The sequence below is a fragment of the Lepidochelys olivacea genome, assembly GCF_965140295.1.
Source record: "Lepidochelys olivacea isolate rLepOli2 genome assembly, chromosome: 24".
NCBI lineage: Eukaryota > Metazoa > Chordata > Testudines > Cheloniidae > Lepidochelys > Lepidochelys olivacea.
Genome location: NC_140434.1, coordinates 3,359,637 through 3,377,732, shown reverse-complemented (window position 1 = coordinate 3,377,732; position 18,096 = coordinate 3,359,637). Strand labels below are relative to the sequence as shown.

Sequence of the window (18,096 nt, the reverse complement as noted above, 5' to 3'; positions counted from 1 at the left end):
ACCTCAGGATGCGAATTCCAGTCATTCTGAGCTGTGTGTATTAGACAGGGGTTTCCCCTGACAAACCACAGGGGATTTGTCAGAAGGAGCAGCTGTTTCCACAGGAACTTTAATACCCATATCTTGTAAGTTTGCCTTTGTTTCCCCCCACTCTCCATGGCCACTGTTATTCAAAGAGGTTACGGCAGTGTACTTGAACTAGTATCTTCCCTAAATGCTAATGGCTGCATTGACAAGAAATGCACTTACACAGCCTTAAATGAATCAAGATGATGTGTGTGTGAATTATATTGGAGCTGAGATCTGCCATTTCTGCAGAGGAGGAAAAAAACAGAAAATATAATGGGTTGTAAGAAAGGCCACGCTGGGTCAAGCCAATGGTCATAGAATCATAGACTATCAGTGTTGGAAGGGACCTCAGAAGGTATCTAGTCCAACCCCCTGCTCAAAGCAGGACCAATCCCCAACTAAATCATCCCAGCCAGGGCTTTGTCAAGCCCGACCTTAAAAACTTCTAAGGAAGGAGATTCCACCACCTCCCTAGGTAACGCATTCCAGTGTTTCACCACCCTCCTAGTGAAAATGTTTTTCCTAATATCCAACCTAAACCTCCCCCATTGCAACTTGAGACCATTATTCCTCGTTCTGTCATCCACTACCACTGAGAACAGTCTAGATCCATCCTCTTTGGAACCCCCTTTCAGGTAGTGGAAAGCAGCTATCAAATCCCTCCTCATTCTTCTCTTCCGCAGACTAAACAATCCCAGTTCCCTCAGCCTCTCCTCATAAGTCATTTTTGTTGCCCTCCACTGGACTCTCTCTAATTTTTCCACATCCTTCTTGTAGTGTGGGGCCCAAAACTGGACATAGTACTCCAGATGAGGCCTCACCAATGTCCAATAGAGGGGAAAGATCACGTCCCTTGATCTGCTGGCAATGCCCCTACTAATACATCCCAAAATGCCATTGACCTTCTTGGCAATAAGGGCACACTGTTGACTCATATCCAGCTTCTCGTCCACTGTAACCCCTAGGTCCTTTTCTGCAGAACTGCTGCCTAGCCATTCGGTCCCTAGTCTGTAGCGGTGCATGAGATTCTTCCGTCCTAAGTGCAGGACCTCTGCACTTGTCCTTGTTGAACCTCATCAGATTTCTTTTGGCCCAATCCTCTAATTTGTCTAGGTCCCTCTGTATCTTATCCTTACCCTCCAGCATATCTACCTCTCCTCCCAGTTTAGTGTCATCTGCAAACTTGCTGAGGGTGCAATCCACACCATCCTCCAGATCATTAATGAAGATATTGAATAAAACTGGCCCCGGGACCGACCTTTGGGGCACTCCACTTGATACCAGCTGCCAACTAGACATGTGTTGGATCATATTAAAGAAGTTCTGTATTAAAATCACAAATGAGTTTGATTCCCCATAGTTTAAATTCCAGAGTATTACTAATTCAGAGGTCTCTTGGTTTTTGGTACTGTTTCTCTCCCTCTATGTGTGAAACTTGCAAGCTGCTAATTGCGTTAGTACATTCTAAGATAGTGTCTGTTCTCAAGGCAATTCTTTGTAACAACAACTACTCACACAGAGAGAGACTCAAAGCAACACTCTGTAACAACAGAAACAGCACCCAGAGACTCCCCGCCCTTTTGTTGTATTCATCTCGCTTTGTTAACAATTCTGATTAAAATAGAGATAGAGGATGTATGTGGATGGATGCTTGGTGTGGATAATAACTGAATGACCAGGGAGGTGCCAGCCTAAGAATGCAGTGTCCATCGGCCGAAGAAGGTGTCAAGTGGAAATAACCAGAGGACCCTCCGGAGGGCAGACTGGAATCCACCCAACAACCTCAAGGACGGGAGAACCAAAGACCAAGATAACGTCTGGCAGCACGGAGCCGTCAGGAACGTGCCATCCGCTGATGATGAAGCCATTCCCATAGACTGGCCTAGGATGAAATTCCTATAAAAATGGACTCTAGAAAGTGAGAACTTTGGGGTCTGATTCTGCAAACCAACTTCCAGGAGCATCAGATGAGCATCTAACAAGGCCCTGCTCCCGCCTCATGTCCAGGCCACCTGGCCAGTGGCTTGGCATGAGCAACTCTAAGGCTGGTAACTATGAGAACAACCTCGCAGAACCTGTGTGTGTGTGTGTGTGTGTGTGTGAATGTGTGAATAAATATGAGATTGAATGGAATGTTATAGCTATAACTAACTGCTTACTAGGATTCTTTCTGTATTCACAATAAATGTGGTATTTTGCCTTTTCCCCTTTAATAAGATCCTGCTGGTTTTTAATTTATTGGTATAACACATGGAGCCATTGATTACTACCCGTTGAGCCCAACAATCTAGCCAGCTTGCTATCCACCGTATAGTCCATTCATCCAGCCCATACTTCTTTAACTTACTGGCAAGAATACTGTGGGAGACCGTGTCAAAAGCTTTGCTAAAGTCAAGGATCAACACGTCCACTGCTTTCCCCTCATCCACAGAGCCAGTTATCTCGTCATAGAAGGCAATTAGATTAGTCAGGCATGACTTGCCCTTGATGAATCCATGCTGACTGTTCCTGATCACTTTCCTCTCCTCTAAGTGCTTCAGAATTGATTCCTTGAGGACCTGTTCCATGATTTTTCCAGGGATTTTTCCATTTGGCCCAATATCCTGTTTCAGACAGTGGCCAGTACCACAGCTTCAGAGGGAATGTACAAAACAGGGCAATTTTGGAGAGATTCACTGTTTTCTTCCCCTCCCAGCTTCTGACAGTCAGAGGTTTAAGGTTGCCCTGAACATGGGGTTCTGTCCCTGACCCTCTTGGCTAATAAGTAGTGATGGGGTTCTTTTTTGAACCCTGTTATACTTTTTGGCCTTCATAGCATCCCATGGCAATGAGTTCCACAGATTAATTGTGTGTTGTGTGAAAATGTATGTCCACTTGTTTGTATTAAACCTGCTGCCTATCAATTTTGTCAGGTAAAACCCGTAGTTTTTCCCTTCTCTGAAGCTTTTCTCATTCCACTATATCCTTTTTTGAGATGGGACAACCACAACTGGACACAGTATTCAAGGTGTGCAGTAACATGAATTTATAGAGTGGCATAATGATATTTTCTGTCTTATTTTCTATCCCTTTCCTAATAGTTCCTAACATTCTGTTAGCCTTTTTGACTGCTGCAGCGCATTGAGCTGAGGTTTTCAGAGCACTGTCCACGATGACTCCAAGATCTTTCTTGAGTGGTAACAACTAATTTAGACCCCATCATTATGTATGTGTAGTTGGGAATTTTTTTACCAATGTGCATTTCTTTGCACTTATCAACACTGAATCGCATCTGTCATTTTCTTGTCCAGACACCCAGTTTGAGATCCCTTTGTAGCTCTTCACAGTCAGCTTTGGACTTAACTATCTTAAATAATTTTGTATCGTCTGCAAACTTTGCCACCTCACTGTTCACCCCCTTTTCCAGATCATTTATGAATATGTTGAACTCCACTGGGCCCAGTACAGAGCCCTGGGGGACCCTGCTGTTTATCTGGCTTCATTGTAAAAACTGACCATTTATTCCGACCCTTTGTTTCCTATCTTTTAAACAGTTACTGATCCATGAGAGGATATCCCTTGATGATCTAGCTTCCTTAAGATCCTTTTGTAAGGGACCTTGTCAAAGGGTGGGATGTTAGATGGGGTGGGATCTGAGTTACTACAGAAAATTCTTTCCTGGGTATCTGGCTGATGAATCTTGCCCATCTGCTCAGGGTTTTCCTCCAGGGCAGATTGGAAGAGGCTCTGGAGGTTTTTCGCCTTACTCTGTAGCATGGGGCACGGATCTGAGGACTTCAATAGCTCAGACAACCCATAGGTGAGAGGTTTTTCGCAGGAGTGGGTGGGTGAGATTCTGTGGCCTGCATTGTGCAGGGGGTCAGACGAGATGATCATAATGGTCCCTTCTGACCTTTAATATTTATGAAAAAAAAGGCTTTTTGAAAATCCAAGTACACTATATTGACTGGATCACCCTTATCCACGTTTGTTGACTCCCTCAAAGAATTCTAGTAGATTGGTGAGGTATGTCTTCCCTTTACAAAAGCCACATTGACTCTTCCCCAACAAATTGTGTTTATCTCTGTGTCTGATAATTCTGTTCTTTACTATATTTTCTACCAGTTTTCCTGGTACTGAAGTTAGGCTCACCCACCTGTAATTGCCAGGATTGCCTCTGGAGCCCTTTTTAAAAAGTGGTGTCACATTAGATATCTGCCAATCATCTGGTATAGCAGTTTGTTTCAGCGATAGGTTACATATCACAGTAGTAGTTCTGCAAATTCATATTTGGGTTCCTTCAGACCTCTTGGGGGAATATCATCTGGTCCTGGTGACCTGCTGTTTTATTTAGCAGTTTGTTCTAAAACCTCTTCTATTCACACACCAGTGTGCGACAGTACTTCAGATTTGTTGCCAAGAAAGAATAGCTCTGATGTGGGTACTTCACCAATACCTTCTCCAGTGAAGATCGATGCAAAGAATTAATTTAGCTTCTCTGCAATGGTCTTGTCTTCTTTCAGTGCTCCTTTTGCACTTTGGCCATCCAGTGGCCCCATTAACTGTTTGGCAGGCTTCCTACTTCTGATGTACTTTAAAAAGTTCCTGCTGTTTAGTTTTTGCATCTTTAGCAAGTTGCTTCTCAAATTCTTTCTTGACCTGCCTTATTGTACTTTTACACTTATCCTGCCAGAGTTTACGCTCCTTCCTATTATAGAACCATTGAAGTCTAGGACTGGAAGGAACCTCGAGAGGTCATCTAGTCCAGTTCCCTGCACTCAAGACAGGACTAAGTATTATTTTCTAGACCATCCCTGACAGGTGCTTGTCTAACCTGCTCTTTAAAATCTCCAATGACGGAGATTCCACAATCTCCCTAGGCAATTTATTCCAGTGCTTCACCACCCTGACAGGTAGAACTTTTTCCTAATGTCCAACCTAAACCGCCCTTGCTGCAATTTAAGCCCATTGCTTCTTGTCCTATCCTCAGAGGTTAATGAGACCAATTTTTCTCCCTCCTCCTTGTAACAACCTTTTACGTACTTGAAAACTGTTATCATGTCCCCCCTCAGTCTTCTCTTCTCCAGATTAAACAATTTTTTCAATCTTTCCTCAGAGGTCACATTTTCTAGACCTTTAATCATTTTTGTTGCTCTTCTCTGGACTTTCTCCAATTTGTCAACATCTTTCCTGAAATGTGGCACCCAGACCTGGTCACAATACTCCAGTTAAGACCTAATCAGCGTGGAGAAGAGCGGAAAAATTACTTCTGGTGTCTTGCTTACAACACTCTAGCTAATATATGAATGATGTTTGCTTTTTTTTTTTTTCCAACAGCATTACACTGTTGACTCATATTTAGCTTGTGATCCACTATGAGCCTCAGATCCCTTTTCGCAAAACTCCTTCCGAGGCCGTCATTTCCCATTTTGTACGTGTGCAATTGAGTGTTCCTTCCTAAGTGGAGTACTTTGCATTTGTCCTTATTGAATTTCATCTTATTTACTTCAGACCATTTCTCCAGATCATTTTGAATTTTAATCCTATCCTCCAAAGCACTTGCAACCCCTTCCAGCTTGGTATCATCCGCAAACTTTATAAGCGTACTCTCTGCCATTATCTGAATCATTGATTAATTTGTTGAACAGAATGAGATCCAGGACCGATCCCCTGTGGCACCCCATTTTATATGTCCTTCCAGCTTGAGTGTGAACCACTGATAACTACTCTGGGAATGGTTTTCCAACCAGTTTTGCACCCGCCTTATAGTAGTTCCATCCAGGTTGCATTTTCCTAGTTTATCAGGTCATGCGAGACAGTATCAAAAGCCTTACTAAAGTCAAGATATACCACATCTACTGCTTCCCCTTCATCCACAAGGCTTGTTACCCTGTCAAAGAAAGCCATCAGGTTGGTTTGACACAATTTGTTCTTGACAAATCCATGTTGACTTTACTTATCACCTTATTATCGTCTAGGTGTTTGCGAATTGATAGCTTGATTATTTTCTCCATTATCTTTCCAGCTACAGACGTTAAGCTGGCTGGTCTGTAATTGCCCTTATTTCCCTTTTTATAGATTGTCACTATATTTGCCCTTTTACAGTCCTCTGGAATCTCCCCCGTCTTCCATGACTTTTCAAAGATGATCACTAATGGCTCAGAGACCTCCTCAGTCAGTTCCCTGAGTATTTTAGGAAGTATTTCATCAGGCCCTGGTGATTTGAAGACATCTGACTTGTCTAAGTAACTTTTAACTTGTTTGTTCCCTATTTTAGCCTCAGATCCTACCTCATTTTCATTGGTGTTCACTATGTTAGATGGCCAGTTGCTACTATTATCCTCACTAGTTTTTGCTTCCAAATTTTAAAGGTTGCCTTTTTGCCCCTAACAGCAAAAATGCTAGTCAGGATCCTGGACTGGTCATGTCACTCTGTTACGTGGTCTGTTCTCTTTTTCTAAAATAGAAGTGATAGCAATATAGAAACCCAGGGGGAATTAATGAAGGAATTATTTATGCTTGGACAGGGGACAAGGCTTATAACTTGTTATTCTGGGCAGCAGTTATGAGTCTATATTGTGAATTGCAGAGACATTTTGATACTTGGATGACTACATTTTGAAATAACTCTAGACTCTTTTTTGTACAACACACGATAAGCCTGTGGGCCCCATTGCCACATGATATCACTGAGGCAAAGAGTTTAGCTGCGGTCAGAAAAGATTGGATATTTATATGGATAACAAGAACCTCTGGAGTTAGAGTAGCAAAGAATAACTAATAGAGTCAGGAGGGACTTTCCCCTGTGGGGCAAGTTATTCCATTATCCCCTACTACAGGGTTTGTTCCACCTTCCTCTGAAGCAGAAGGTGGTGGCTACTGGTGGAGATGGGCTCCTGGGGTAGATGGGCTCCTGGTCCGATCCCAGTTTGTATTTGGCAGAGGGGAGAGACTGCTAAAGTACTCATTAGGAGGGCAGTTTGCTCCAATCTTGGCCACTGCTTTAGTTTAGGTTTCAGAGTAACAGCCATGTTAGTCTGTATTCGCAAAAAGAAAAGGAGGACTTGTAGCACCTTAGAGACTAACCCATTTACTGTTCCTCAGACGTTCTTGTTAACTCCTGGAAATGTGCTGGAAATGGCCCACCTTGATTATCACTTCAAAAGGTTTTCTCTCCCCTCACCCCGCTCTCCTGCTGGTAATAGCTCATCTTAAAGTGATCACTCTCCTTACAATGTGTATGATAAACACCCATTTTTTCATGGTCTGTGTGTATATAAATCTCCTCCCTGTATTTTCTACTTTATGCATCCGATGAAGTGAGCTGTAGCTCACGAAAACTTATGCTCAAATAAATTGGTTAGTCTCTAAGGTGCCACAAGTCCTCCTTTTCTTTTTGGTTTAGTTTAGAAATTGCCAGTCTCTCTGGCAGGGGGTGCTAGGAAGAGAGTGTAAATTGTTGCAGCTCCCTGCCATGATGAGGGTGAGAGGGTTTGAACTGACCTTCATATTGAATTGTTTTACCCCCTTGCATCCCCTGGATCTCAGCTTCTGAAATGGGGGGTGTGTGTGTGGTGGGGGAGTGGGGATGCTGCAGTGTGGGTGTGAGACACACAAGCCGGAAGGAGCGATTGGCCCCACATTGAGGATGAGTTTAAGTGGGGGGGTGTCTAAATGAGAGGTGAGACACTAGAGGAAGAGAATATGGTTTTCGCAGAGAGGGGAGGTGATGGGGTGGGAGGCTGGAAATTTGGCAGAGGGCAGGTGTGTGGAATCATTCCAAAGTACAATATTCCGTGACCCGCAGTGGCTGCCTGTTGGTTCCTGGGTGGAATTTAAGGTGTCAAAAAGAAACCACCATCAATATTCGAATGACTCAATACTGGTCTACAGGTGAAATTTGAAAACCATCAGGGCTGCATGGACAGGTGATGGCATTTAGGAGAGGAAACCTCTTCTCCACTAGCTGAGCTGAGGCCAGTTGAATAAGGTTGATCTTTATGCACTTTTCTCAGGAGACCTGGGTTCAGTTCCTGGCCTGAGTATAACTGAGAATCAGACCCCAGGTGAGATAAGGTTCCAGCACAGCAGTAAATAGACTGATGAAATCTTTGCCTGGAAACAAAACTGAAGGAAGTGTGTGTGTGGGGGGGAACCCAAACAGTATTTGGCTCTTTGTACGTTGCAGACGTGCAAACCAGCTTCCCATCACAGGGCATCTTGGTGTACTGAAAGCCCCAGAGGCCCCCAAAGTAGCTAACGGCAGCAACAGAAAGCACTCTTACTTGCTTCCTCTGTTGTAGTGTGGCTTCCAAACCACCACCACTCCACACACCCCCAGAAGAGCTTTTCCTGTAACTGGCGGGCAGTAGGTGTTATATTCACAGTTACACACAAAGAAGTTAGAGTATTTTATGGTTTTATCTACCGGGAAGATTGCAGTGTAACCTGACCTGTTTCTAAGAATCCAGAACGATAACAAGACCCCAAAATAGAGAGAGACAAAGCAGGCTGCTTCCCAAGGTAGAGAGGCACAAGTCACCCCACCTTGCTTCAGGCTGTCTCTGTGCAGACTGACTACACAAGCTCCAGATCCCACACTTCTCTACACAGCCCCTAGTCTGCAAGCACAACCAGGAAATCCCTTATACATAAAGAGAGAGCTTGAAATTGTAAAGACAATTTTCAATGCCCCTCAGTGGGTATACCAGACAGCACCCTACAGAAAGGAGATAAAAAATGAATCACCTCTCCAAAATCATCGACGAGAGTGGGAAGGGAGTTGCAAGTAAATAAGACACCACTCCTTAAAGTTTTTAAAATGACAACAGAAAGGAAATGGGTTGGGATGTTCAAATCCATGGTTTCTGGTTGCAATCTATTCTCCCGTATTGTACTAGATGACCATGAAGGCTGCAAGGAGCAACAGTAATTGACCTGGTGTCCACTGCATAGTTCGTATCAGAACTGGTCCGAATAAAAAGGGGAGGGGCATTTAATGAAAACTTTTTCAAAATCCCTTAAAAATAAAAAAGTGGAAATTTGGGGAAATTTTGACCAGGCTGTTTTGTCAAGGGGGGCGGGGGGAGTATTATCAAAGGGGTGTATTTCATGTTTTGTCAACCTTTTTCCAGAATTTTGAAATAAAAAAAACCCAAAACCTTTCCACCCTCTGGGGTCCATAGATGCTTACTCAAATTACTACCCTTGCTGGAGTCAGCTACAGGGTTGAGTGGAAACTTCCATCTAAGCTATCCGTAATTGTCAAACAGCTACATTCTGCTCTCCCTACTTAGGATACATCTGCATAGCAGCTGGAGGGGTAATATAAAACTCAGATAGACTGACCCATGCTAGCTTTGATGGAGCCGGCATTCTAAAAATAGCAGTGTAGCCATAGTAGCGTGGGCAGAAGCATGGCCTAGCCACCCGCGTACTGTCCCATCTGAGACGCTAGGTGCGTATTCAGACAGCTAGCCTGTACCACCGCTTGTGCTGTTATGGCCACATGGGTATTTTTAACATGCTAGCTTGATCAAAGTTGCAAGTAAATAAGACACCACTCCTTAAAGTTTTTAAAATGACAACAGAAAGGAAATGGGTTGGGATGTTCAAATCCATGGTTTCTGGTTGCAATCTTTTCTCCCGTATTGTACTAGATGACCATGAAGGCTGCAAGGAGCAGCAGTAATTGACCTGGTGGTCAATTACCTCCAGCTGCTGTGTAAAACAACTTGCTTACAAAATCAGACATAAAAATGCAAAAGTGTCCCAGCACACTAGTAGTGACAAATTGCGGACTTTCTCCTTTTTACCATCTAATTATAAAATAAATCAACTGGAATATAACTATTGTGCTTACCTTTCAGCGCATAGCGCATAGAGCCGTCTAAACAAGTCATTGTCTGTATGAAATTTTAGTTGGTACTGACTTCGCTAGGGCTTTTCATGTAGCCTGTTGTAAAAGTAGGCAAATATCTAGCTGAGTTGATGTACCCCCGGAAGACCCCTGCGTATCCCCAGGGGTTCATGTACCCCTGGTTGAGAACCACTGCTCTACACTCCAGTGGCATAGCTACAGTGCCATAGCTATGTTGGCATATCCCTATGGTGTAGACACTTCCTAGAGCAACAGAAGGGGTTTTCCCATCAATGCAGGTAATCCACCTCCCTAAGCGGGGGGTAGCTAGGTTGATGGAAACATTCCTCTGCCAGCCTCCAGTTGCGTCTATACCAGGTGTTATGCTAGCTTAACTGTGGCACACAGGGATGTGATTTGTCACTCCCCTGAGTGCCGTAGCTATGCTGACCGACGTTTTAAGTGCCAGACCAGGCCTAACGCTCACCCAACACAACCAAGAATCAACATCTTGAGAAATATAAGTTACTAAGAAGGTTTACAAGGCCTGGGCATTGGTTATAATGTTTAATGGCAAAACCGTTTGGTTTGCAACAGGAACAAGACATATCAGTCAGCATCAAGCTCGTCATTATCACAGTGATGTACTCCTTCCTCTCACTGGAACATGTGATCGAAAGAGAAGGGCTCAAAGTTCCTCCTTAGTCTTCCTCTTTCTTAACTTTAAAGGACATCGGCAACTTTCAAATCACATTTCCAGTATTGCTAACCCCAAATGTTAAAAAATTATGAGACAGAACCCCCGAAGAATCACGTTATGAGCCTGAGAGCAGATGGCTTATGGCCAGTACTGTGGCTCTTTGTTGCCTGGGGGTTCTCCCTATGCTGGGGAGCTCCAGCGGGTCTGGGTCCACAGCCTCATTGTGCAACCAGAATTGTGCCCAGCAGCCAGAACGAGGCAGAGCGTCTGAGCCTACCTCTCCAAGAGCATAGAACCACAAGGGGATTAAAAAAAACTCAGATATTTCCCATGATTCAGAACCCAAAGTCCCTATGGGACCCTTTCAAATACCCAAAGCAATGAAAGGTTATGGGAGTGGGCAAACTGGATCTTCCTCTCCTCCCAGGGTGCCTTGGTGGAGTTCTCCCAATGCCACAATGGAATTGTTGGTAGACATTGGAACAAAGTCATTGATTTTTACCCTTGTTTAAATCTAAGTGTGTGGTGAATGTTCATAGGATGGGGTTGCCATGGGCCAAAGACCAAAAACATCCAGCAGGCATCTATCCACTCAACAGCAACATTACAATCAATGCTGAAGCAAGAGGAAGAGGCAGGGACAGAAACTAAGAGACAGAAGTGGGAGCCAGACAGAAACTGGAGGGAGGATAAGATAGGAAGAGGGAGAAGCTGGAGAGAGAAGAAAGAGAGGAGACGTAACTAGCTCTGCGTTAGGTCACTGGGAGTTTTCTGATGCACCAAACTCCCATAGGTTCTGGGTACTGATCCTAGTGTGTCATGACCCTGGGGACAATCAGCGCAGGCAGCTGGGACTAAGTTTGTTTGTGGTGTAACAGCGATGCCCATCATCTTGGCTGACACACCAGGGACCTCCAGAGCTAAAAGCATGTTACAGCATGAGCCAAACAGCGAACCCTCCCTGGCTGGGGCTATAACAGACTCACGTCATCTGTGGATCGGGTACAAAGAGCTCTGACGCACACTGGCCCGTGGATTACATAACTATGAAAGTCAGTGGAGTTACTGGGACACCAGCGATGAACCCTGCCATTTTCAGGTCCTGAAAGCCGTTCATGCAGATAGCATAACCAACCACAAGCATTGAAAAATCAACAGGCAGGCGCCCCCTGAAATTAGGAGATTGTCTTAAAAAGCAGGAGATTTTCAAAAAAAGTAACAGATTTTGCGTTCTCTTTCTTTGCCTTCTCAATACTGAACCTTTAGGGAGAGCTCAGGTCTTGTTGTCAAGCTTTCCTTTGTAAATACCAGGGCAAGAAACTTACAACAACATCCAAAAGCTGGGATTCTTACCTAATCACGGGACTCTAGAAGCATTCAGCAAAGTCTATCTTGGCAGGATCCAGAGCTCAGGATCCCAGGATTCCTCCCCTCCCATCCCGAGTCCCAAACCAGGAGACTGACTTGCTTCCAGCCACCCAGCCTCCATCACACCCAGCTACCCCTCCTCTGTGTTTTCTCTCTTTCCCAGGCAAACAGGTCACCTGTTCTCTACCACTCACTTTGTTCTCCAACACCTCTGGCTGATTCTTCCAGAGGACACGGGCTCCAGCCATCAGTTGCCGGGACACAGGGTGTCGGCCATTCTCTGTGCCCAGACAGCCAATCAGCAGTCACACCTGCCCTCTAGGGGGCCTCTGCAACAATCACACACCCTTATCTCACCACCTAGATACTTGAGTAACACATAGGGGAAACTGAGGCACACACACAGTATTCAGAGAAAACATTAAGAACATTCCCATTTTGTCATATCTCCCCACTTCTTTTATGTTCCCTCACTCATACCTTAAAGGACCTTATTTCCCAGCTGCCTCTGTTGGACCCCACTGATGCTGTGACTTCCTTCCTACCCCTTTTGCTAGCTGTGCAGGCCCTGAGTGTAAACTTGCCTGCCTCTCTGCCAGCCCACTCCTCACTGGCATAGCTCTGCTGTTGCACTGTTCTCCATGCCATTATCTATAGCATGGCTCCACACCCAATTCAGGGAGGAAGTAACTGACAGCTAGACAGGCAGTGGGGGTTAATGTAGGCACAGCTGGGCTCACAAGAGCAGCGAGAAGCCTGGAAGCTGGCTGGCTGCCTAGCCAGTTCTAATGGAACTGAAACTAAACTCCAGTTCCACTAGAATGAGCTTGCATGCGGCATCTGTCCCTCAGAGCAGGGACAGTCCCAATAAACTGGGACAAGTCGTCGTCCTATCCTTGGTTGAGCACTTGGGAGAGGCTCTTTTGAGGCTGTTGCTTTCAGAGGATAACGTCTTTGGTTTTTGGTCACAGGAGGCCGAAACTTGGCTCCATCTTTCATCTCCTAGCACTGGCTGGTGGTCTTGCTCGGCCTGTTGTGCTGAAAGGTGCTTGTGGTTGCCAGCAGGTGAATCGTAAAGCCAAAGACAATCACAGACCCTGTTAAAGCCAATGGGTGCCAGGTACTCTCTTTCAGGCTCAGCAGAAGGAACAATCAAGCCCCTTTTTGTGGTGAAAACAGGTGGGAGGCTACCACCCAAGGCAGTAGGCAGCTTGGCGGGTGTGGGCCAGAGTGAAGCTGTGTGTGCTGAGGCTTTTCCCTGGTTATAAATGCAGGGTCTAGGGTATTGTTTGCAGCCTGTGCATGTTGTGGGGGGAAAAGCTAGGGAAAGCCATTGTGAGCACAACCCTGCAAGGAAGCAGAGAGACAGAGCTTCTTGGACACGGCGCTCACTGGAGGGGAGGATGTGGAGATTTCTGAGCAAGGAAGTGTCTGCTGTTCTTTGTTTCTACTGAGTTCAGAGAAACTGGATTTGTGTGTGTGTGTGTGTAAATAAATGAGATTTCACCAAGAATAGACCTGATTTGTCTTGTCGATTTCTCATCCTAATGGAAACAACCCCACAGGCCCCCCAAATATTGGTGAGCCACTTGGGTGAAAGGGGCAGCATGGCCCCTCCTGCCTGCTGCAAAGACTGTCCTACACACACTCACCTTGAAAGTCTCCCCTGAAGGGATGACAGCTGGATTATGAACACCCCTTTGCCCCCCTACCTGCCGGGGCAGGTCATGAGTGAGGTCCCTTTGTCTGTACTGGGGCCTTGTCTCCCACACACAATCCCTAACCAGACCCTGCTACCATGAGCAGAGTTCTCTGGCTCTGGGTCTACAATGCACACTCTTTCCTAGACCGCACCTCCCTCAGTCAGGCTTTCTGTGCATGGTGCATTTCTGGCAGTAGCACTTGAGTGCTACAGACAGCCTGGAGAGCTGGGTCACAGACTGAACTTTACTCTTGCTTAGGGCTAGTTGAAAATTGGATTTTTAGCTAAACAAATCTGTCTGCAGAGAGTGTCCACTTTCCTCAGGAATGTCTGATTTTTGTTTAAATCAGAAACCTCAAAAGCAACAATTTTTCAGTTTTTAGAAAAAAACGTTTTGGGTTTTGGCAATTTTTAGTAAAAATTATCTGGTTTTGGTTGCCAAAAATTATTTGTTTTTGGGGGGGGGGGGGTTGACACACAGTTAAAGTTTTAACAGGATTGAAGGGGGAAAGAGACTTGGTCCATCTGTGATAGGTACGGGGCCAGGGTTTGTTCCGGCTGGGTCTTACAGTTTCGTTTTCTTCTGTCTTCCCGGCTGCAGGAGCCTCCGGAGAAGAGTCGGGGCCCGTGAGGCTGAACGGGATTTGGGGAGAGTCGGTCACTTTCTCTCCGGTGATTCCAAGTGGAAGCCGGGTTGACAATATAGTCTGGAACGCAAAGTCAACTATAGCAATTGTGAAACCAGGAAAAGAAGACGCACCCCAAGTGATAGATCAACGTTACAGAGAGCGACTGAGAGTCCTGGACGGGGGCTACTCATTGCAAATCATGGACCTAAGCCAGGAGGACACAAGTACATACACGGCACAAATAGCCACAGAAGGAATCACTGAGCCCATCTTCCAGAGATTCGCCCTGCACGTGTACAGTAAGTCCTGGACAGAGATTTAAACCATTTCATCTTAAATTCTTCAAAACAAATACATGCTACTCTGAAACCTTTATGACTAAATGGAGCATTTGAACCTAGGAAAGCATGTGTCTCATATATTTTGAATATGATTGATTCACACTGGAGGAATATTATTAAAAATACAGGGCCAGCTCCTGGCCTCCATTCTGTCTACATTACCCTGCTACAGCAACAAAAAGCTGTTGGAAAGTTGACGTATTGGAGGTTTTCCAGTGTAGGAAACTCTTGAGGTTGTTGTGCAGGCTCTATCCTTCAACTTCCCTCCAGTTCACTGTTCTGGTATAGAGGATATAGTTGGGAAAAGAGAGCGTGGCCAGAGTTTTTTGTGCTCCAGAAAATCCCTGGCTGTCAGAACAGCCTCTCAACAGCCTTTGCAGGTGGCACAAGTTGGAGCAGCCCTAAGGCTGCTCCTACTTGGGACATAGGACAAAACAATTCTAGGTCTGAGAGGCATAAAGATAACATACAGCCACCATTGGCCATTCCCTCCAAGTCCTGTACCAAGCAGAGCTCTGTTGGATCCAAGGATCTAGGTCAAAAATGAGACAAAAAATAGAAGATTTTTTAAATGTTCTGTATCTTGCTGAACTTATGATATAAAATACCTGATTATCTTGAAATTTAGTTGGGATTTGTTGGACCCATTTTTCAGTTATCCCTCAGCCTGGACTCCAATTTTGCAGGAACAATTTCATGCCCACAAATACTTGTATCTGCATCAAACTGTATACACAGATGACAGCAGCTGGACATCCAGTTACCCCATTTACTTCTGCAATTTGTTGCAGGAACAAAATTCTGGGAGCGAATCTTTACGGGCAAACTAACTCCTGCAATATTAGAGGCCAATTCCATAAATTTAGTCCAGTAAAATACTCAAGGCAAAAAAACTATATTAATGCAAAGTAAAGATTGTAAACTTAGATGCCAGTGCTGTGGAGCAACTACACACATACTTAAAGTTAAGCATGTGTTTAAATTTTTTCCTGAATAGGGATAATTTTCCGGATTCGGGGCCGTTTTACACAGAAAAGTCGGGAAACTCAACATTTAGTAGTCTCAGGCACCACTTAGAACATCCAGAACATGAGACGAGAGAGTGGTGCTCAGTAAAGTGGGGATGGAAGTTGGGGATCTAGTGTCACGAATTAAGACCTGATCTTGCTCCCATTGAAGAAGAGTGCAGAGCTCTCCTGGATTTCAAGAGGAGCAGGAGCAGGAGATTAGGTTGAAAGAAGGACGTTAATTAATTGCACCTGGCCATGGAAATGCCAGGAGGAGAGAACAAATTAGTCTTGGTCAGTGTTCGTCCTGCAGTGGGTCACAAACCACAAGTAATTCACAAAAGGTGACTTGGGGGCTTGTGCGGTAGTGAAAATTTTATTCCAATCTAAAGCAAATATAAAGGGGCTGTTGAAATTTAGTGGGTTTTGGTTGGCCCTCTTGCAACAACAGGAGAAAGGGGACCAGTCGAAGAGGAGTCAGGATCCAGGGACTGACAGGTCCACAGACAAATCAGAACTCTAACCCTCAGCTGGAATGGCACAGCAGGCAGGCAAGGAGGGAGTGGGGGTGGCATGGTCAAATTAAGGCAGGGGAGAGAGAGATAGAGAGCGAGAGCAGCAAACCAGCCAAGCCCAGCCCCGTGCCTGGGTGAGTGCAGCAGCCTGAGCAGTAGCCCAGAGCCAGATCACTGGGGCCGCAGAGTCCAGCCATGCCAAGCTACAGTGGGGAGCCGTTGGGGCCAGAGCCGGGAGAGTGGGCACCCGCCGTGCAACAGGTAACACTACAGCCAAGTGCGGTGAGTGGCTGGGCAAGTGCGGTGAGTGGCTGGAGAGAGCAAGGTGGGGACCATGGGCAGAGAGGGCCAAGTGTAGGGAGATGTCACCAGGCAAGAGACCTTAAAGGCTGGACGTGAACCCAACAGGAAAGCCAATACAGGGGAGAAGGGTCCTGCCACCGAGAACATGACGGTGTGTGGCCATTGCCAGAGCAGGTGTCTGACCCAGGTATCATTGCAGCCAGTGTCTGGAAGAGAGGCCTGGGGTGTGTAAGGAACAGACTGTGAATTTCCTTGACTTCCCGAGACTGGTTTTTACAGTGCAGGGTTCCTTTCACCTTCTCCGTTTTTCCCTCAAGGGTTTTCAGTTGCTGTTTAATAAACTGTATTGGTTTAAACTCAATGCAGTGATCACTGGGTCAGTGAAGTGGCTGATGGGGAGAGAGCATCTGGGAGTGGGGACAACCTAGCCCCTGTCCTGAGTGACCCACAACGAGACAGGGAGTTAAGCCTCCGCAGGGATCCTGGTCCCAGCCTTATTGGGGTTATGAGGATTCTGCTGCATGGGAGGGAGAGCGGAAGACGAGTCCTCAAGGTCAGGCAGGCAGGGGTAAAGGTAGCTGGGGCAGAGACACAGGGCTGGCTCTAGGGTTTTTGCCAACCCAAGCAGCAAAAAAAAAAAAAAAAAAAAAAACGGGCCGGAATGCCGCCCCTTGAAAAGTGCCGCCCCAAGCATGTGCTTGGTGTCCTGGTGCCTAGAGCCGGCCCTGCAGAGACAGATCCTTTTGCTATCCGATTCCATCAGGGTAGCACAGAAGCCAGGAAAGTTCCCCATGATCGCGGGACCCTTTCCCTGCTTACACAAAGAAAATGTCACTCCTCCACTCCCTGAACATCCTTAGCCTTAATATTCTATGTCAACCTCTCAACCCCCCACCCCTCAATAAACCATACAGGTTTATTATTATCATTGATTTTTTTTTTACTCTTATAATAAATGTAAGGGGGTCATGAACATTTTTGACTTTGAGTAAAGGGCTGTCAACATGAAAAGATGAAACACTGCACCACGTGGATGCAGAGAGAATTAATGGCATGGAAAGAGAGAGAGAGTTACCAGCCCTTTTGGAAAGGAGTATTAGAAACGAGACTTCATTGCCCTACGAGAAGTCCTGTCATGATTTTCAGATTTTGTAATCTATATGAAGAGATATTGCTGATCTCATGCACCGTGCTGTTGTTATAGAAAGGGACAAGGTAATTGAGGTAGAGGTAATTGACGGAAAAGCCTACATTGCAAGTACACCTCAGCTCTTAGAAAAAGGGAATGGGGCAAATTCTTCCACCCATCTGAGCTATGCCTGTCTGAGGAAATGGAGTTCAGAAGCTGCCCAGGAAATGGATGTTGGCAACGCAGCATGCTAATGACTATGAGTTCTATGCGAAGATCAAGGGCACCTTGTGTTGCTAAAACCATCAGCAGCCTGCACATGGTTACCAGCACATCACTTGCTTGCTGCATGAAAGCCCAGATTCTCAAAGGAATTTTGGTGCCTAACTCCCATTTATTTCAATGGGACATAGGTGCCTAAACATCGTTGAGGAGCTAGGTCTAAATTACTACTTGCAGAAGTGAAATCCATGAGATTCAGAAGCACATGTCTAC

General features: G+C 45.5%; 1 pseudogene across 1 annotated transcript in view; it reads left to right on the top strand.

Moving 5' to 3' along the window:
• The window catches only part of LOC311512804 (SLAM family member 9-like), a 42,671-nt pseudogene that overhangs the window by 1,853 nt on the left and 22,722 nt on the right, over nucleotides 1-18,096 (top strand). Inside the window, exon 2 of the transcript XR_014714633.1 lies at nucleotides 14,279-14,605. The product of XR_014714633.1 is annotated as an SLAM family member 9-like (transcript). The remainder of the gene's footprint in view (nucleotides 1-14,278; nucleotides 14,606-18,096) is intronic.